Source organism: Cebus imitator, unplaced genomic scaffold (genome assembly GCF_001604975.1).
Source record: "Cebus imitator isolate Cc_AM_T3 unplaced genomic scaffold, Cebus_imitator-1.0 Scaffold183, whole genome shotgun sequence".
Classification (NCBI taxonomy): Eukaryota; Metazoa; Chordata; class Mammalia; order Primates; family Cebidae; genus Cebus; species Cebus imitator.
In genome coordinates this window covers 3,445,621-3,454,970 of record NW_016107498.1, presented here as the reverse complement: position 1 = coordinate 3,454,970, position 9,350 = coordinate 3,445,621, and positions in this window count along the sequence as shown.

Genomic DNA, 9,350 nt, shown 5'->3' with positions numbered 1-9,350 from the left:
AAAAAAAAAAAAAAAAAGAGAACACCTTCTACAAATAAACATATTTGAAAAGCTGGACAAAAATAAATGATTTTATAGAGAGATATCAATGACCAAAATTAATCCAAAAAGAAGTAGCAAAACTGAACAGAACAATGAACTTGGAAGAGTTCAAATTGTCATGGGGGGGAACCTGCCAATGAAACAGGCACCTACACCAGATGGCCATAAAGTTGAGTCTTTCTGAACTTTCAAGGAGTAGATAATGTAAATGTTGCCTAAAATTATGCAGAACACAGAAAAAGATGAATGATCTCCCATTCATTTCACCAAGCTAACATAACTTTAATATCAGAACTTCACAATATTGGATAATTAAAGCACAGTGTAACTTGTTCATGCTTCAAGACAACCCCGTTTTTTATATGCATGGGGCAGAGGTGGATTACTTGCTGATTTCGTTCATACAGTGCAGAATGGAAAGGAGGTACAAATCAAGGCTGACCAAGAAAAGGAACACCTTTCCCTGGAAACCATGGGTTCCATGTCTACAGCTGGAAGGGATATGGGGTTTCCTCTTTTGGGATGAGGGCAGTTGTGGTTGTACATAGGAATTCAGTGTTTGTAAACTCTTTAGGCTAATACATTTCTATTTAAAACAGAAATTTGCTATCTCGTCCTTTGTTGAAATAGTCTGCTGGCCCCTGCTCTATATCCTCAACATTTCTTGTTTAATTGCTCTGTCAAGTATTTAGAGGTATTATTAAATACTCACACTCCTGTGAAGTTCTTGTCAGCTTTTGCTTTATACATTCAATACAAAGATTTATAATGAGCATATCTCCTTGGTATCATTAAGTGGTTTCACATCAAATTCTATTTCATATAATAATGTAATTTTTATTGTATTTTTGTTTGTATTTGCCCAATATGTTTTCCCATCCTTTATCTTAAAACTTTTTGAAGCTGGGCGTGGTGGCTCACGCCTGAAATCTCAGCACTTTGGGAGGCCAAGGCGGGCAGATCATGAGGTCAGGAGTTTTCGATCAGCCTGGCCAACATAGTGAAACCCCGTCTCTACTATTAAAAAACACAACAAATTAGCTGGGCATGATGGCAGGCACCTGTAATCCCAGCTACTCGGGGCTGAGGCAGGAGAATCGCTTGAACCCAGGAGGTGGAGGTCACAGTGAGCCAAGATCATGCCACTGCATTCCAGCCTGGCGACAGAGCGAGACTTCATCAAAAAAAAAAAAAAAAACAACTTTGAGTCACATAAGCTGCTTCTTATAAAGAAATAAGATTGATACTGTTTTTTACTCAATCTGAAAACCTCTGACTTATAAGGAGGAAAATAATAGACTAAAGCCTATGCATTTATTGCTTTAATTGGTTTATTTGGAGCTATTGCCATTATCCTGTATCTTGCTTTCAGTTAGGAATGAAATGGTATATAAGCTAGATGGTTTTGCCTGCAAGTAATAGCCTATGCTTTCTTTTTCTTTTTTGAGAGTGGGTCTCCCTGTGTTGCCCAGGCTGGACTCAAACTTTTGGACTCAAGGAATCCTCCTATGTAGCCGAAATTACAGGCATGCACCACTGGGCCTAACTCAACTTACCCTCTCGTCAACATGGAAGGCTATTGTCTTATCAACATCTGCCATATTCTGAGCCACAAAACAAACTTTTAACAAATTTTTTAAAGTTGAAATCATATAAAATGTTCTGTGAAAATAACAAAAATCAGTAATAGAAAGATACCTGAAAAATCTTAAAATATCAGACACCACACAGATAACCCATGGGTCAAGGATGAAGTCTAAAAAGTAATTAGAAAATATCTTGAACTGAATGAAAATAAAAACTCAACATATTAAAATTTGTAGAATGCAGCAAAAGCAGAGCTTGGGGAAATTTATAGAACTAAATGCTTATAATTGAAAAGAAGAAAGGTCTCACATTAATAATCTAAGCTTCCACCCAATGAAACTAAAAAAAGAGCAAATTAAACTCAAAAGAAGCAGAGGAGAGAAATAATAAAGATCCAAGAGCAATTAAATTGAAACAAAAACGATGAAAATCAATGCTACTTTTTGGGTAAGATTTTTAAAAATTGAAAAACCGCTAGCCACACTGACCAAGAAACAAAGAGAGAAGTCATAAATTACCAAAATCACTGCAAAATCGATAAACATTAACAGGATAATAAGAAATACTAAGAACAATTCTATGCACATATTCAACGTGTAAGATAAAATGAACAAATGATTTGAAAGACAAGAACAAAAATTTACCCGAGAAAAAATAAACAAAAATATTTGTGTTTCTATTGATTATATTGAACTTTTCATTAAAAAGCAAAACAAAACAAAAGTAGTCTTTATTACAAAGAAAATTCTAGACCTCAACAATTGCACTGGCAAATTCTACCGATTATTTTTTTAAAATTAGTAAATGGCCAATTCTGTTACCAAAACACCTGAGGTTTGGTCTAGGTTCTGCTGCACACTGCAGAGAAAGCCAATGACTGAAAGAAAGAGTAGTGTCAAGGAAGAAGGAGGAAGGCTTTAAGCAGCTGCTGTGCTAAGGAGATGGGGGCTCAGTCTCAAATCCATCTCCCTGACAAACTAAAACTAGGGGAAAAAAATTTAACAATGCGTAAGAAAACAGGAAGTAGGGAGGCGCAAGGAAGCAATTGTAATGAGAGGTCTAACATCTCATTGGATGTTGTGATCTGGTGAATTTCAGTTCTTTGATACTTTTTTTAAAGGCTTAAAGGTCATTTCCAGAGGAAGAAACTCAGATAAAACAAATTTAAGTTTCAAACTTAAAGAATTTCTATGTTTTTGCAAAACAAAAACAGCAACAACAACCCATCTATGGGACTATTGGGTTGGTTTCAATTCTACACAATCTTCCAGAAAACAGAAGAGGAGAGACTATTTCCTAATCTATTTTTTGAAACCAGCATTTCTCTGAAACCAGAACAAAGTGTATTAGAAGAAAACTACAGACAAAGATCCCTCAGGAACATCCAATACCAAAATTTTCAAAATATGTTTGCAAATTGAGCCCAGAAATAGATAAGAATGATAATATCACAACTAAGTGGGGTTTATACCAGGAATGCAAAGCTGTCTCAACATTCAAAAATTAATCAGCATCGGCCAGGTGCGGTAGTTCACGTCTGTAATCCCAGCACTTTGGGAGGCTGGGGCTGGCAGATCACTTGAGGTCAGGAGCTGCCAACATGGTGAAACCCCGTCTCTACTAAAAATCCAAAAATTTACCAGGTGTGGTGGTGGGCGCCTGTAATCCCAGCTACTTGGGAGGCTGAGACACCAGAATCTCTTGAACCTAGGAGGCAGAGTGCAATGTGCCGAGATTGCTCCACTGCACTCCAGCCTGGATGACAGAGCAACACTCCTTTTCAAAAAAAAAAAAAAAAAAAAAAAAAAGCATAATTTGCTATATTAATTAATTAAAGAAAATATTCTTGCAATTCAAAGCTTTCTAGACTATATTACCATACAAGCCTTTTGTCTTAAATTCAATGAACAATTTTAATCTGAATACATAACTTGATTTCAGCCCAGGATCTGTTTGCTTTATTTTTTGCTTTTTGTTATATGTGAATTTTTGGTGCTGCAAAAGAAGTAGCACTTGAATATAAATTTTCTTTCAGCAAGGCAACTTTACTTTCTGCAGAAAGGGTACACTCACCAAGGGTTTACTACCAGAATACACCAAACAAAGGCGGCAGGACTGTTTATATCTAACACATCTGTCCTGCTGCTGTGTCCTGATTCCTTTGGCTGGAACTGGACCTCACAGTCTAAGCTGCACCCGGTTAGCTAACAACTTAAAACTTTCCTAAATAGGTAAAGGCAGAGGAGAACAAAAGAAAAGAGGAAGTAACTTGAGGAATGCAAAACTACTTCCAAATAGGAAGAGGAATAAGCTATGATCTAAGGTTTGCCTGGGCTTGTCTAGGCACGTCAGGGCAAATAGCTGGGTTAAAATGTAAGAACTAAGAACACTGGATACACTTATTTCTTTCTTATGACGAACAGCTACTCAGGAGTATTAGCAAAAGGTCTAGAGTAAATTAACTTTTAAAGAAGCTATTATTTATAATGAACAAAGAGAAAAATTTTGAAGAGGAACTTTATTTTTATTTTCTACACTTTTGAAAATTACTTCTGTTTGATTTTTTTTTTTTTTTTCAGGAATACTAGTTATCCATATGTTGAATTTCCTGGCTGTCTAGCATAGCTGATGTTGAAATGACTCGGTTCTACTCCAGGGGTAACTCACCCTCTCCAAGGCAAACATGCACATGATTTCATGTCAAAGACAGAGGCGCAGTAAAGATGGAGAATGTTCAAGTCTTTGCGTAGGTCAAGTATACAAATGTCTCTTTGGCAAGTCACATGACTGAGATCAAAATCAAAGTGGAAGGGACTTCAAAGTTACAGGACAAAGGGCAAGGATGGAGGAAGACTATTAATTAGTGCCATTAATGTGATCAGTCTACCACTTTTTTTTCTTTTCCTTTCTTTTTTTTTTTTTGAGACAGAGTTTTGCTCTTCTTGCCCAGGCTGAAGTACAATGGCGTGATCTCAGCTCACTGCAACCTCCACCTCCCGGGTTCAAGCAGTTCTCCTGCTGTAGCAGGAGTGGCCGCGGGAAACGGATTTCTTGGACATGGAATACAGGAGGAAGGAGTTTATTCGGCCGGGAGCAAGGTGGCATATTTGCCTAACAGCCAAGCTCCCCTAACAAAGGAAGCTTCCTTCTTTATATAGGCTTATACTTTAGATGTTACACGTGGAAGAATCTTAGGTTTATAGCTTGACATGTGAAAAGGGTCTCAGTTTACGGTCTTAGGAATTACATATGAAAAGGGCTTCAGTTTACAGTCTTAGGAATGAAAAGGGGAAGTTTACAGTCTTAGGAAAGAAAAGGGGAAGTTGATCTGAGATGCCTGGGTCTCCCTCTTCACTGCCTCTGCTTCCCAAGTAGCTGGGACTACAGGTGCACACCACCATGCCCAACTAATTTTTGTATTTTTAGTAGAGACGGGGTTTCACCAAGTTGGCCAGGCTGGCCTCAAAACTCCTGACCTCAGGCAATCCACCTGCCTTGGCCTCCAAAAGTGCTGGGATTACAGGCATGAGCCACTGTGTCCGGCCCACATTTTTTCTTTATTTATTGATTTTTCTGCAGAATCAACTCTGTGGATTATATATTTTGTTACTGTGTTTTCAGTTCCCACATTGTTGAAGGAGAAGATGGTCAGAGGACTGACACTACCTGGCTTCAAGGCATACTACAGTGCTACCGTAATCTAGACAGTGTGGTGTTGGTGACAGAATAGACAAATAAGGCAATGGAACAGAACGGAAAGCTCAGAAATAGTCCCACATAAATAAAATCAACTGATATTTGACAAAGGCTCAAGGGCAATGCAATGGAGAAAGACAGTCTTTTCAACGTTGGTGCTGGAGCCAACTGGGCATCCACGTGGAAAAAATAATGAATCCATACACAGCCTTTACACACTTCACAAAAGTTAACTCAAAATGGATCATAGAACTAAATGTAAAACGGAAAACAATGAAACTCCTAGAAGACAACATAGAAGAAAGCCTAGATAACTTTGGTTTGGAGATTATTTTTATTTATTTATTTGTGTATTTTTGAGACAGTCTCACTTTGTTGCCCAGGCTGGAGTGCAGTGACATGATCTCAACTCGCTGTAACCTGGACCTCCTGGATTCGAGCGATTCTCCCTGCCTCAGCCTTATAAGTAGCTGCAACGACTGGTGTGCGCCACATGCCCGGCTAATGTTTTTTGTATTTTTAGTAGAGACAGGCTTTCACCATATTGGCCAGGCTGGTCTTGAACTCCTAACTTCAAGTGATCCACCTGCCTCAGCCTCCCAAAGTGCTGGGATTACAGGCATGAGACACTGTGGCCGGCCTTGGAGATGACTTTAGATATAACACTGAAGGCATGATCCATGAAAGAATTGGTAAATTGGACTTCACTAAAGTTAAAATTTTATCTCTGCGGAAGATACTTTCAAGAGAGTGAAAAGACAAGCCAGAGACTGGGAGAAAATATCTGCAAAGACATATCTGATGAAGGAATGTTATATGAAACATGAAAAAAAACACTCTTAAAATACTACCATAATGAAATAAACAGCCCAATTTAAAAATGGGCCAAGGACTTCAACACACCTCTCACCAAAGAAAATATACAGAAAGCAAATAACCTAATGCAAAGATGCTCCACATCACAGGTCATCATGGCAATGCAAATTAAAACAGTGAGGTACCACTACACACCTATTAGAATGGCCTTAATTAAGCATACTGACAGCATCACATGCTGGTGGGAATGCATAGTAACAGAAACTCATTCATTGCTGGTGGGAATGCAAAATGGTCCAGTCACTTTGAAGGCAGTTTGGCAGTTTCTTACAAAACTAAACTAACACTACCATGTGATCCAGCAATCACACTCCTTGGCATTTACCCAAAGAAGTTGAAAATACAGGTTGACACCAAAATCTGCGCTGATGTTTGTATCAGCCTTATTTGTAAACGCCAAAACTTGGAAACAACTGAGGTGCCCTTTAGTGAGTAGGAAATAAACTTGTGTACCTCCAGACAGTGGAATATTATTAAGTGCTAAAGAGAAATTAGCTGTCAAGCCATGAAATGAAGTGGAAGGAACTTAAATGCATATTACTAAGTGAGGAAAGCCAATCTGAGATGGCTGTATTCTGTATGATTCCAACTATATGGCATTCTAAAAAAGGCAGAACTGTGGGACAGGTAAAAGATCAGCGATTGCTAGGGATTTGGGGAGGGAGGGATGAATAGGTGAAGCACAGAGGTTTAGAGCACTGAAAATACTCTGTATGAAACTTATGGTGGATGTGTGTCAATATATATTTGCCCAAACCCATAGAATGCACACCACCAAGAGTGAGCCCCAATGCAAACTATGGACTTCCCTGGTAATGATTTGTCAATGTAAGTTTCAACAATTGTAACAAATGTAACAGCCTGATGACAAGGGGGAGGCTACCATTTGTGGAGGCAGAAGGTATATGGAAAATCTCTGTACTTTGAACTTTGCTGCAATCCTAAAACTGCTTTTTTTTTTTTTTTTTGAGATGGAGTCTTGCTCTGTCGCCCAGGCTGGAGTGCAGTGGCCCGATCTCAGCTCACTACAACCTCTGCCTCCCGGGTTCCAGAGAATCTCCTGCCTCAGTCTCCCTGGGACATGCCACCACACCCGGCTAATTTTTTGTATATTTAATAGAGATGGGGTTTCACCATGTTGGCCAAGCTGGTCTTGAACTCCTGACCTCAAGTGATCTGCCCACCTGGGCCTCATAAAGTGCTAGGATTACAGGCGTGAGCCAGCACGCCTAGCCCTAAAACTGCTATTTAAAATATCTTTTTTATATATAATTTTTTTTTTAAAGATGGGGTTTCACCATATTGGTCAGGCTGGTCTCGAACTCCTGACCTCAGGTGATCCGCCCACCTCAGCCTTCCAAAGTGCTGGGATTACAGGCATGAGCCACTGTGCCCGGCAAAATATCTTTTTTAAAAAGTCAACTAGTGCATAAGAATTATTACAAAAAAGAATACCCCCCCTTGCTACTGACCCCTAATCTTGCTATGGGAAACTATGTTCTATTCTTTTGTTTCTTCATCTATTTCTATTTCTCCATGTTTGTAAATATTATAGCAAGTATTTAAATTCTTATTTCCATTATGAACATTATCCATTAAGTTTTTATAACTCCCACATGTAGATGGCATATAAAGAGCTAGTGAATGAGATGGAGAAGGTCAGACAAGTAGGAGGAGAATCAAGACAGGGTAATACTGGAAAGCAAGGCCAAGTGTGAGTCTCAAGAAAAGGGAGTAACCAGTGTTATCAGATGCTTGAAGCTGATCAGGAGGTGAGGACTGAATGGAGCCCATTCTGTTTACATGTTAACTTGGACTTCTAGCTACATCAGTGTCAGGAAGGGTAGGGGTTTCCTGTGAATAAACTGGACTGCTTCCCAGTGACTAAGGGAACTCATTCTAGGTCCTCCAGCTGCTGAGCCAACTGGGAGTGGGGGCAGGAGGGCTCTCAACTGAGAGCCTGAATCTCTTGGAACTTTCTTACCCCAGCAAGGTTGACTGTAACATTTCATGAGTCCCAGAGTCTCCCCAAGCTGGGCATCTGAAGTTCCCAGATAACTCAGTCACTCGGGCACCCAAATCCTTCAAACAAGGCAGGTTTTCCTAACTTGCCCTCCAAAACCCATGGAGAGGGAATCCCTCACCTGGGACAAGGACCCCACTGGACTTCTCTGTATAGGCTGATGGAAGAATCAGGACACCCATGTCTAGCCTTCTCTTCATTATCCTTGGCCTATGTAAGTTTCCCCAAGGAAGCATCTTTCAAAAATTCCTGCCATGTGCTTTAACAGACGTCATACTGTGTTCTTCTGCATAAATAGAGGGGACCAGCATGGAGCATACTAGCATGATAGGGATTTTAGGAGGGAAGGACACGAGTGTCAGATTTCAGGAGGTTGAGGAGGAATTGGAAAGTATGAAAGTAGAGACTGAAAGCCAAGACTAGTTGTTCAAGAAGTTGGTTGAGGTCGGGCACGGTGGCTCACGCCTGTAATCCAACACTTTGGAGGCCAAGGCGGGCGGATCACCTGAGGTTGGGAGTTCAAGACAAGCCCGACCAACATGGTGAAACCCCGTCTTAAAAAAAAAAAAAAAAAAAAAAAAAAAAAAAAAAAAAAAAAAAAAAAAAAAAAAAAAAAAAAAAAAAAAAGAAGAAGAAGAAGAAGAAGAAGTTGGTTGACAGTAGGATGAAGAGAATGGGAAAAGCTGAAAGAAAACGTTCCTGAAGGATTCAAGAGATGACAAAATAAAAAGTATTAGGCCGGGTGCAGTGGCTCATACCTGTAATCCCAGCACTTTGAAAGGCCAAGGTGGGCGGATCACGAGGTAAAGAGATCAAGACCATTCTGGCCAACATGGTGAAACCCTGTCTCTATTAAAAATACAAAAATTAGCTGAGCATGGTGGCATGGACCTGTAGTCCCAGCTACTCGGGAGGCTGAGGCAAGAGAATTGCTTGAAGCCAGGAGGCAGAGGTTGCAGTGAGCCGAGATCGCGTCACTGCACTCCAGCCTGGCAACAAAGCAAGACTCTGTCTTAAAAAAAAGGATTGATTTTGTCAAATGACCAATCTAACTACTGGGGAAAATTTTCTGTATGCTTCTTTTAAGGTCAAGCCATCAGACCCCACCCGGCTCAACCTAGGTTTT